Source organism: Haliotis rubra, unplaced genomic scaffold, assembly GCF_003918875.1.
Source record: "Haliotis rubra isolate DU_JTF1 unplaced genomic scaffold, ASM391887v1 Scf1206, whole genome shotgun sequence".
In the NCBI taxonomy this organism is placed as follows: Eukaryota; Metazoa; Mollusca; class Gastropoda; order Lepetellida; family Haliotidae; genus Haliotis; species Haliotis rubra.
Genome location: NW_025765122.1, coordinates 224277 through 237664, shown reverse-complemented (window position 1 = coordinate 237664; position 13388 = coordinate 224277). Strand labels below are relative to the sequence as shown.

The window sequence follows — 13388 nt, the reverse complement described above, 5'->3', positions numbered from 1 at the left end:
TTTCGTTCTTACTACGGCGGGTCCACTTCGCTGTACACTCAGGTGTTACAGGACACTTTAAATCCACACGTTACCATGGCAGTGACGTGAATCCCGATAACGCCGTCTCTCATTGGTTGGCGTAGTGATGCAAGTCCCGCCGCCAACATCTAAGCTAACATTGATTGGGCAGAGTCGGTGACAAAGTGAAAACGTCAACAGTTATTGTGACGTTGATTGGTTATATCCTTTCCGATACAACTACGTCAACAGCGACGAACACAACAGTAAGCCTCCATGTGCGACAACTCCGTGGCGAGAATGCACGGAGCGCGGGAGTTTGGAGATAGCTACTATGGCGTTGTGTACACAGTTAGTGTCAGCACAAACCCCTGTCTCAGCCCATCACTCGCCCTACACTCTACAACCAGCCAGGCGCGCTCATTTCCAACATTTACTCAAAAAACATGTCGCGATCACTAGTTACAGAATAGAATCAGAGCAAACGTTCCAAAGGCAAACAAATTAGATCAGTTAACATATGTCAGCCGTTAATCTCAATACGTAAAATGAAAGAAATTCAAAGCAAATATTTGTTATTGATTATCAAGAGAGACACAGTGCAGTTGCATAAGTATGTTTACTTGAATGGCAGAAAATCCCAGGACATCTCACAAGTAAGCCCTGTCCTGTGACAAATGCCAAATGCCCTCACTGATATAGAATATGTTGATGTGAGTTAAACCTTTCATTGCATCGACAAATTTGCAGCCGGTTAATGCTGGATTATAGAAGGACAACGGTGTCTGAAAGGTAGAATGTGACAATATTTTACATCTAACCATATTGTGCTAACTACTATGTCAGGCGTACGATGATCCTAATAATATAAAATAAATATAATCGACCAGACCAGACATGACAGTGATCAATAGCATGAGCATCAATCTATGCAATTTGGATTCGATGACATGTGTCAACCAAGTCAGGGAGCTTCACCACCTGATTCCGGTAGTCGCATCTTACGACAGGCATGGCTCACTGAAGACCAAACAAATATACAGAATCAAAGGAAGATCCCACTAACATGCTGTCCATGTGAAACGACCGCCTCCGTGGTGTAATCAACCGCGTCATACCAAAAGACGTTAAAATATGGTACTTCCCTGCCTGGCGCTCGGCATTAATGGGTACAGCAAGGACTGGTTGGCTCGGAGTCAGTATAATGTGTCTGAGTGGGGTATTCATGCTTCACTGCGGCATGGTATCTCAGTAGGCTAGCACTATAAAACCAGCTTCAGTCTGGGCTAGTACAAGCAGCCGCACACACACATACACACACACACACGTCCCAATTACACCTCACCTCACCTCACCTCACCTCCATGGGAAACATACAACATTTTAAAAAAACAACATACATGTATATATATACGGTTATGCTTACGGTTTTGTGCATTGAACGGTTCCGATTCTAAACATTTGTTAAATGCAAAATAAATGCGAGGTTGCTGGATTTAAGATAAAATGTAAAATTGTTGTCGCGGGCACCAAAACACGATCTGAATTGTTAGCATACGAACTTCACAGGTCATTGTCAAGAAACACGTGAAGTTACATTGTTGTCATCGACAGTGTCCAGACACCAGAGAAGAGACCACATGAAAGCTGAAATAACATTGACCTGCAAGCGAAGCACAATTGATGTATTTGGCTGATAAACACAATCTGTCTGTGATGAGGTGATTACAAACGTTCCGGGCTCACGGTGACCCTTTGAAGGTCACAATCCTCAATCACAGAGTGAGTGAGTGAATAAGGTTTTACACCGCTTTTAGCAATATTCCAGCAATATCACGACGGGGGACACCAGAAATGGGCCAATCACAGAGTGACGATGACGACAACTACATTACCGATATAATGAAGACCATTGAGATATAAACACAAAGGCAGCCTTAAGACATCTCCGCTAAATGTATGTTGTGTGATTCAGACTGTATCATGAGCATAATAATGACGATACCAGGTCACTGGTGTAATGGTGAGCGGATCCTGCCACACAGGTAGCATCCATCACAAACACATGCAAAGGCAAATCCGTAATTGTCCGTAAAACACCGGAACCTGTCTGTCCCTGATGCATCAAGTATGGAAATGTTCTCCACATGAATCTTCAACCATGAGTGAGTGAGTATGGTTTTACGCCGCTTTTAGCAATATTCCAGCAATATCACGGCGGGCGACACCAGAAATGGGCTTCACACATTGTACCCATGTGGGGAATCGAACCCGGGTCTTCGGCGTGATGAGTGAACGCTTTAACCATTAGACTACACCACCGTCCCTCTTCAACCATGAAACGTAGTGATATTAAGAACAAACCATTTCCATAAGCGTAGAGAAACAATCTCCCTTGCATCAATGAACACTGACGTCTCGAAAACAAAACACCTTCAAATGATCAGGTCCTGCTTGAGTTTGGACCCTGTAGAATATTCATCGAATCTAGAGTCAAGAATAAGTCTTCCTCGTTTTTCGAAAAACAAATAATTCAATTTTGCACCTAAGTATATGTGTTTATTATGTTTGGCAGAATATTCCTACAGTCAGTTCACCTTAGATGTTTCTCCATTAGAAGGGCATCGACGGTTTTAATATATTTGTTTGTGTCTATGTTTCATTCGTTTGAACATGAAACTGGTCCGACAACGCTTCCTTCACCCGAATGTCGACCATTCGCTCGTGAACAAACAGGCGCAATGTGTCGTGTCAGCACGTGAATGTCACGCTGACCCAGCCGAGATCAATAGGCTGAAAGATTGGACGGCTCACGTGCTCTGGGACCTGTCACGTACAGAGTTTGGTGTCATACGGCTCGACGAGGGACGGAAACCGTCGCGCCAGGAAATTTGAAGGAGAAGAAAAGTTTAACTACTGGATCACAACAGAATTTTGTAAAATTGCAAAAAAGGACAAGGTCAAAATTTAATGGAATATTATGACGACAATTGGCAGTGCATGATCAGATTTAAAAAGCACATTTTTGATAGGTGGATGAATTATACTCATTAGAAGAAGTTGAGAACACCCAAATCTTTCATGTTCTTAACTGTTCTTACAGTTAATATGTTAGTGAGTGAGTTGAGATTTACGCCGCATTCAGCAACATTCCAGCTATATGGCGGCGGTTTGTAAATAATCGAGTCTGGACCAGACAATCAAGTGATCAACAGCATGAGCATCGATCTGCGCAATTGGGAACCGATGGCATGTGTCAACCAAGTCAGCGAGCCTGACCACACCCGATCCCGTTAGTCGCCTCTTAAGACAAACATGGGTTACTGAAGGCCAATATTCTAACTCGGACCTTCACGGGTCGTTAATATGTTAGAGTAATACAGGAGAATCGAGAGTTCTCAAACATTTTAAGTAATATCTTTAAAACATAATGATCACTGTGATATCGCCTGTATATTGCTAGATGACTGGTTCTGGATTTTGAGAAGTCGATGCCATTTGAAAATCAAGAACTCCCCTCTGACAAATCATCACAGCAACTGATTTGAAGGGGAGGTGTATACGATACAAACACCTATTTTCTTGTGTGAAACAAAACAGAATGTTTTGAATCAGTTAATATCAACGCTTTAACATATACTCATTGTTGGTGCCAACTGGTTTAGACTGGTCTCCTGTCTAGTCCCAAAGCAAAAGATGTTCATGCTGAAATTTATCACTTGAATAAAAGTCTCTAAAATACAAAAGAAACAGAAAAAATATTAGTTACTTGTGATATCGGTAGTGTTGTGGCCATGAAACTACATGATAAAAAAAGTATTTTCTGAAAAAGTGCAAGACAAAAAGGTTCAATTTCGTGTAAACATGCCCTTTAACAAAAGCCCAAGGGTTTTGTTTTCAGGATAAATTGACTGCTAGTTGTAAAAGTTGTCACCATTTTAGTCAACCACCTCAATTCTATGAGTTCATGCCACTCTCATTTCCATCAGGAAATTTTAGAAATACTCGTTACGAGCAGACGGGAGCGAGTTTAGCAGTGCTTTCATGAGTGTAAGATGAGTGTTGAGGAAGTCCATACGTACCCCCATCTATAAATAACACCTCCTCCATGCCCTGACGTATATTGCACTGTCCCACAAACGACACTGACCTAGCCAAGGTGACCATTGGTCACTGTTCCCCCACACAGACAGCACATTCCACATGTTAGTGGGTTAGAACAGTAACACGAAACATGCCCAAAATAGCCTGGTGGGGGAGAGAAGTAGATTAACGCTGCATTTGGTTTTTGGAAAAACTGAACGTTCACATACAATTTCAAGAAAAATACATAAAATTGATGAACTGAGGTTTCATTTAGACACCTAAAACACTTGAGACTTGACTTGATAGCTGGGAAATTTGGAATGCTTTGATCGAATAAATATACACCAACTGGATATCGACATTGGAAGCAATGTGTTGCACTCAGCCTGTAAAACCAGCCCTGCCTCGAATCTCTTTTGGATGAAATTGATGTATCGTTAACACTTTTGAGATTCTGTTGTCCTTGTATAGATCCTACCTGTTTCCCTTGTCGTCGAATTACAGAAAGTTTGATTTCTCATCAAAACTTCATATTAACGAAAGTTCAGTGTTTTATGCCATAACCTTAAAGATAGCCATTTACGATTCCCAGCTTAAATGTTCTGAAAAGATCCAGACGTTAATTGTGTGGCTTCTTTAAGTTAGAAGCTGGTTTGATGAAGAGGAACAATTTTTATGTTAAGAAAACGTCTTCATTGCCCTGATCTTCTGCGTTAACTGCATGCTTGTTTCGAACTGAGGAGGACTAGGAATGTGTCCGTTTGTGATCAAACACTTCGAATTAGGCTCGGGCACATTAGCAGTCCTAACAACTTTGATGCAAATTGTTTAAATATAACATTGTGGTCATTACCAAACATTCCAAACTTACGTTTTATATTATATGGACAGCGCAACTGGTGCAATAAAACAGTCGATAAATTAAGTTTAACAATCAGATAATTATGCAAATTAGTTTATGCGCAGGGACGTTTTAAGCTCCGTACATCAATGTCTCGGAGATCAATGTAATAGTGTCTGATGTTTGAAGAGATTCAAAGGTCCTTTTCCTGAGACCAAGGAAAGGCCTTCTGTATGCACACGAATAATGGCACAATCTGAGAAACAGGATTCACTCAAACATCCGCGGTTTTAACAAATTTTGAAAACACTAAGCATTATTTTTTAAATGACGGTATTTGAAAAAACAGATTACTTCTCTCGTGTGTTTCCGTACTGAAAATACCATTTATTTGGAATCCAAAATAAAGGCCTTAGACTTGAATGATAAAATTTGTATCCCTTACATTCACGATCCGGAGACACTATCGGCTCATTATCTCATTTCGTTAGGACGAGTTTGAAATAAAATACGTGCAGATAATGAAACGTTATAAAACTTAATCATTTCAAAGCCATTCATACACAAACATACACCGGCTTCACAACACATAAGACCAAGTTAAACCAGATCACTCCTTCAGTCAAGGTGAGAAAAAACACTTGAGTTTTTCAAACAAAGCATTAACACTAATCCTCTGTTTTTATCACCACGTCCACTGTGAAATGCCCAGGCTTGTCTGCGGCCCTTGCAACACGACATAGCAGATGTGTCAACTGTTCCTCTGTGTAGATCTACGTTCGTCTGTTTGCTCCTCTGTTAAAAAGAAGATTGCTAAACCCTGCTTCACAATGTGGCAAACTTGCACAGCGAGTGTCATTAAAACAACAGTCAATAGTTGGCGAATTTCATGACTGCTTTCCCTAACACCGGTAATTTCCTCAGTAACATATAACGTTACAGAAGACATGCTTGGCGTCGCACTGCACATGCCTCCCAGTGTTTCACTGCTTAAAGGGTCATGGATACTACCATGGCCTCCGTGCAAATCCATACAATCTGCTTTATTTGGACATTGTAAATATATCGGTGTATAGTTCAACACACAAACACTTCATGGCGAAACAAACATGCAGAATGAACGGATGATTGTAGCTTGGACATGAAGGAAATTGGAGGAAGTTTCAAACTTTACCATTTGAACTTGAAACTGTTTCTATCTCTTGTGTCTGCAATGTCAGTCAGCTGCTCATGGTACGGAACACAATGCCGACGTCCATTCACAGCCTTTTGTACGATGCACCCGTGGAGACCCGGGCTAGAACTGGTCTCCAGCAACGCTTGCAGTAAGAGCCGCAAAACGGGATCGGGATCCCGATGCTTGTCCTCGAATCCTAATTGCGAAGATGGATGCCCATGATGTCAATCACTGGATTATCTGGTCCAGACTTAATTGATATTTTACGAAACGTCATATACCGATTGTGCGTTAAAAAACAAACAACTTTGTGTATTGTATTCGTTGTCAAACGTCCAGTTTACTTCTCCATAACACATAACGTGAACGCTAGAGTATAATTGTATCAATAATCCACAGATTCCAGTGAACTTTAAAAGCAAATTAGTGAGTGAGCTTGGGTTATCCCGCTTTGAACATTATTCCCGGGGTTTAAAAATTGTCACTGTCACTGAAAATCGTTTAAGACACCCGGTGTTCGCGATGGTAACATGTTCTGTGGTACAGTAGCATCCGCCACACACAAGCCAGCCATATTGGTCCAAGAGCGTGCATGGTCTTGGGTTAGACTTGGCTTGTGCGCGTGGTTCGACGTCCGTGATGCGTTGAGAATACATTTTACTTATTTCATTTTACTTAACATGTTCATGTGCTCGTAATGTGTATCAAGTAATGTGTAGTGCGCATTATGAATGTCCAGAACAAGCCAATAAGAATTCGGATATTATTCATGCACCTGAAGTCGTGGAATACGCTGGTCGTTCCGGCATGACACTGGTGACTGACTGACTGACTGAGTTTGGTTTTACGCCACCTTTTAACAATATTCCAGCAACATCACGGCGGGGACACCAGAAATGGGCTTCACACATTGTACCCATGTGGGGATTTGAACCCGGGTCTTCGGCGTGACGAGCCAACGCTTTACCCACTAGGCTACCCCACCGCCCTATGACACTGGTGAAGGTCCAGCTAACACGTTAGAGGGTATTTCACACACACATGGACACAGCGAACTAAATGACAAGATGTCGCTACCTATTCTTGGTAAAAGTCATTCGGGCGTTTAAATTGATAACAGTTGCACCACATTCATATAGACAGTGATACTCAGTTCCTGTAAAGTGGATATTAGCAACACAAATAAAGGTCTAATGCGCGGCTGACGAAACAGGGTACACTAAAACGCACACTCCCTTGATTACATAAAGTTAAACGCCTACTTAAAAACGCAACATGAAATGGAAAATTGTATAGACTCTTCGTTTACCTATCATTAATGTCATGATCAGAGATGAACACTTTATATGAAACAAACACAGCCAATACTGAGTCCACATGTTTTCAGTGGGCAGTGAAGTAAGATTGTGACAAGCAAACAAACTGTCAACAATAGCGTACCATAATATGCTCTTACAGCAGCTTCTTATATGCTTATTCTCAACGTGAATAATTGAACTGCTCACTTTTTCGCGACCATCGCGTGGCTTATTTCAGCATTTCCTTATGATCACAGGTCAGAATCTTACAACAAACTCATATGATTATGAGTGAGTGAGTTCAGTTTTACGCCGCACTCAGCAATATTCCAGCTATATGGCGGCGGTCTGTAAATAATCGAGTCTGGACCAGACAATCCAGTGATCAACAGCATGAGCATCAATCTGCGCAATTGGGAACCGATGACATGTGTCGACCAAGTCAGCGAGCCTGACCACCCGATCCCGTTAGTCGCCTCTTACGACAAGCATGGGTTACTGAAGGTTCATTCTAACCCGGACCTTCACGGGTCCATATGATTATGAAGATGGTTGTGTCGCCCATATAAAGTGTGTAAGTGAGTATGGTTTTACGCCGCTTTTAGCAATATCCCAGCAATGTCACAGCGGGGAATACCAAAAACGGGCTTCACACATTGTACCCATGTGGGAATCGAACCCGGGTCTTCAGCGTGACAAGCGAACACTTGAACTCCTAGGCTACCCCACAGCCCCCCGCCTACATAGAGAGCCAACTGCGACACTGACCCGGTTCCGGGGGACTGAGGGTACAGAAAATACCCGACCCCTGGGAGTGCCATATCACCATTTTCTCCACCTGATGTACTTGTGACCTAATTAATAGAACAGTTGACACACGTCTTACCTGAGCATCTGGTGGGTAATTAGATGCAGCGACATGCATCGCTGTTTGGAAACATGTCCCACACTTACTTACCATGAGCATTAATGAGCCCGTAAGGTGGCGCTGGTGTTGACGTGTAACTTACGCCTGGATGCCAAGTACCTATTTCTTCAGTTGGTCACAGGTTCATCAAAAGGCATAATTGTCGAGATAAAATATTCTAAAACCATGATTGCATTTTTCTTGATATCCATTCATTTCAATTTATTCAAACTGGTGGTGTTTTTTTACTTTGGAATGATCAGTTTGTTCCAGCTGCAGGTAGATGAATGGTCGATGTTGGTTATTCAACTCGAATTTGCAATATAGGCGCTCATTGTCACATAGGCTAATTAGATGCAGCGATTTGCATCGCTGTTTGGACTATACGCCAAGTACCTATTTCTTCAGTTTGTCGCAGGTTCTTCAAATCGGCAAAATCAAAATGTATAATTGTCGGGATGATATATTCTAAAGCTTTGACTGCATTTATTATGCATTTAAGTGGATTATGTCCATTAATTTTCATTTATTTCACTGTTGCTTTAGAATGATTAATATATGTTCCAGATGCAGGTAGATGAATGGTCGATGTTGGCGTTTGAAACCGAATTTGCAATATAGTCACGCACGGTCACATAACCAGAAGATGCCATTTTTCTGATACCATATATAATAACCTACATAAATATGTAGAGTAAATATATTGTGCAGTGGTTCTTAAAATAGTCCTTTTATACGCTGAGTACCAAATCAGTTTTATACTTGAATAAACATCCAATCGCAGACCTAGAAAATGTTCCCAAAATATAAAGCAAGTCCACGATAAGTATACTTGCCCACACATGAATCCTGCACCAAAGAGCAGACATTAACAGTAATAGTTCCACATGGGTTTCAATAATTCTGAAGAAAATCCCTCCATTCTGTAGATGATATCACTACTATACTGCAATAGTTCGAGAACCACGCACCTGCGTTGACGTTGTACAGAAGAAGTGTCGTTTAAGACGGTAAGGGAACGTTCATGAGAATGCTTGTTCTCAGACTGTTTAGATCGGTTTCAAGACCGCATGTATTTCTCTATTTGTACAGCATGTCGATCTCAGCTGCCATATTCCAGTTTGTCCGGCAGTGTTTGTGTGTTTTCAGGTTCTCATTTATTCAGAGCAGCACTGTCTGTGTTTCAGCTGGGTCCTGAAATAGCCTTTGGGTAAACCACTAAATACTCCACATTCATCCCAGTTTGTTAACATGTCCATTAAGGTGTTCAGCTCAAGTAATACATTGTCACGTTAAATACCAGTATTCCACGTGAAGAATGAAACAAGTACAATCAATCAACCTTACATTGGCTGCAATATCAACAAATGTTCAAATCATCTCATTGACAAAACATGCAATGAAGTACCGCAACGTCAGTGAGAAAACCGTATATTTGTAGTTAATGGCATAATTTTAAAATAGCGAATTGTCCTAAAATCATAGTAAGAGTGAGTTGGGTTTTACGCCGCTTTTAGCAATATTCCAGCAATGTCACGGGGACACCAGAAATGAGCTTCACATATTGTACCCATGTAGGGAATCGAACCCGGGCCTTCGGGGTGACGAGCCAATGCTCTAACCACTAGGCTACCCCACCGCCCCTCTTAGTAAGAAAATACAATGTGATTCAAATGAGGCGATAATTAAATCTAATCTAAATAAAATAAAAAAGGAATGTAGTTCACGTTTCGAGTGAGTGAGTGAGTGATTGATTTATGTCGCTTGTATTCCTCAACGAAAATGCAGCAGGTAACATCAAAAATATGCTTCACAGACACAAACCATTAGAAGAATCAAACCTGCCCCTGGGGTAAGTGGGTGAAAGGTGGGGGTGGAGGGAGTTTATCTATGACGTTTGGAGTGAACCGAGTTTATCTTATGACAGAATGCTCTCACACTTTGCTAAGCTTTCGGAACATGCATCACTAGCTCAATCGGGAAATATAAACCCGATTTAATGAGCAGAACTAAATCAAATCCATGTGCATGGAAGGAGTCTGTATAAATCGAAAATGTTCGGTACATTGCAGTCGGGCGACTGAATCAGAAAGTAGATGTTACTTTACGCCGTATTAGCAATATTTCACCTTTTCGGGGCTACGTCGAGTGAAAATTAGCGTGGGTTTTTCAAATATTGAATGCAACATTATCCATTAGAAGATTCAGCCCAATATACTTACCATCGCGATCCGACCCTAAGGCATTGGAGATCCCCTAGATTTGCACAAGTCTCTAAGGCCATAATTTTTAAGGTAAATCACTATTTCTAGATGACACACTCAATAAGAAGATGTCCCAATGAAAGAGGCGTCCTACTGCCCGGTTAACCAAACGTATCCGAATACTGTTTACGATAGAACTACAACAGATCCTATATACATATTATTCAATACAACCTTTGAGCAAGGTTAGCGTTCACCTGGCAGATTATGTGAACATATGTCTGCAAATACTGTGAGTGGATATATAATATATGAATGCTTAAAATAATGTCGTCTTCAAATTTAACTGCATGATTTCAGAAATTAAATGCAAACGCTGCCAAAATAAAGTCAAATACAAGATGGGAACAAACAACAATATGACATTTCACATTTCCACAAACAAATTATAGATTTACCTTTAAATGTGGATTAAGTAATGCCGTGAGTTGTCAGCGTGCCTCCGGCTGTCCGCTCAAGATCACAGAATGAAACTCGCTTCTGAACCGAATCCAAAGATGAAGGAGTATTCGCATGTTTAACATTCTGATTATAGGCCGAGGCATTTTATACACTCTCTTTGTAACACACTGGAATTCAGGAGGCATTCCCAAGTATCGACCATTTAAGCGTTGTATAAATGCTGTAGAGCACAGCCATTTTGAGGGCCATGGTTTTGCAGACAATAAATGGAGATTTGTGAAACAACGTAAGATTTGTACGAGTGAGTGTGTGAATAAGTCAGGTAAGTTTTACGCCGTTTTTCGGAATATTCCAGCAATATCATAGCAGGGAAAAGAAGAAATAAGCTTCACATATTGTACCGAAATTGAGTTGTCGGCGTGACAAACGAACACTTCAACCACTAGGCTACCCCACCGCCCCTTCATTTGTTTAAGAATTACCACACGTCACCATCCTAACTACTGTAATTACATATCAGTAAAAATATCGGCATAAGTTAAAATAATTAACAGATTTACAACCCTGAGAGAGAAATAAGAGTGAGTGAGTTTGGTTTTACGCCGCTTTTGGCAATATTCCAGCACTGCACGGCGGGGGACACCAAAAATGGGCTTCACATATTGTACCCATGTGGGGACAGAAATCACAGACAAGTGAAACCAACTCATCTGAATGCCAGAGCTCATGGAAAGGTAGACCATTGTCAGTCTTGTGGATGGTTTTGCCATTATGAATCTGTGTAAATAAATATACATTTGTATCAGTGTATAGATGGGACAGTTTTAAGAGAAAATCACGCATTTCCACGAAGATCCCAAGAAGTGTCATACGACATGAATGATAAGGGCAACAATATTCAGTGCATAGGCGGATCCAGAGGGGGGGTGCAGGGGTGCGCACCCCACCACCCTTTGGTGCTGAAAGTTTGTTAAATGACCATTGAAACTCGTGTAAAATTGAATTGTGCACCCCTCCTTTTTCTCAATAGAACGCACGCACGCACAAAAAAAAAAGCTGTATCCGCCCCTGCAGTGTCTCGGTAAAGTTCTCACAATTTCACAATCTGATGCACCAGTGACTAAACGATGTCTGCACTGCGGCATGGTATCTCAGTGAGCTAGCACTATAAAACCAGCTTAGGTCTAGGCTAGTACAAGCAGCCACACATACACATACATGCACGTCGTCATATGAGCGGAATATTCTTAAGTACGACATTAAACCCCATTTCACCTCACCTCACCTCAATTCCCCTCAACTGGTGGTAACAGACTCCAATACACCACAGAAGGCGGTCGTTACGTCCGTGGTTCAACACCTATCAAAATATTGATAAAATATTTCACGATGCTACAGCTTAAAATCCGTCACTCGTTTTTCTGAAATGTGCGAGACACTACATCTGTCTTCCGGCTAAATGTTGGAACAGTCATGACATTTGATAAACTCTAGATAAGATCCTGAAACAAGTCTTAAAAAGATGTTCAATTATGTACTGGTGTATAACACTATGTATTCTCTAAACTGTGGGAATGCGGGAAACGACAAGGATTGATAATATACTGGACAAAACCAGTTAGGGATATAAGTAAATTTTGAAATTATGAATAATGATCTATTTATACATTGACACACTGATAAAATATCAATCATGAAAATACCAATATCCCTAACTTATTTTGACGTGTGCGCTTGAATGCGAATCGCATCACGCGGTAACGTATTCACTGCACATAGGTAAACTAACGCCTTAAACCGAGATCAGAGTAAATGAATGGCTTGTTGCCTTTTCCATAAGAAACATAATTGAATTATCATTCATATCAACAGGCAGCTGGCATGGCACTTGGTGAAAGTTCTGTCATAAAGTACATGTACTATATTTGACAATTCATGGTTTTCTGCCTTGCCAAATATCAAATAATAAAAGCAGTTCCACTGAAATAGAAAATGAAGCAGCTTATTATTCCGATTAATGTCATTTATCGCTTTCTCTAACTTGTGCTTTCCCACGGCGATCATGAGTGAGTGGGGCTTAATGCCGCCTTTAGCAACATCACGGCGAGGGACACCGTGTGGGTAATCGAACTCGGGCTTCCGGCGTGACGAGCGAACGCTTGAACCATTGGGCTACCCCACCAACTTCTGGCGAGCTGGACTGACTGACTGACTGAGTTTGGTTTTACGCCGCTTTTAGCAATATTCCAGCAACATCACGGCGGGGAACACCAGAAATGGGCTTCACACATTGTACCCATGTGGGGATTCGAACCCGGGTCTTCGGCGTGACGAGCCAACGCTTTAACCACTAGGCTACCCCACCGCCCCTCTGGCGAGCTGGAAGTGACCGTGGTTGATTCGACGTAGTCAC

At 41.4% G+C, this 13388-nt stretch overlaps 1 protein-coding gene across 1 annotated transcript in view; it reads right to left on the bottom strand.

Moving 5' to 3' along the window:
- Positions 1 to 13388, bottom strand: part of LOC124264542 — a gene marked incomplete at its 3' end in the record, with an annotated part of 45789 nt that overhangs the window by 20316 nt on the left and 12085 nt on the right.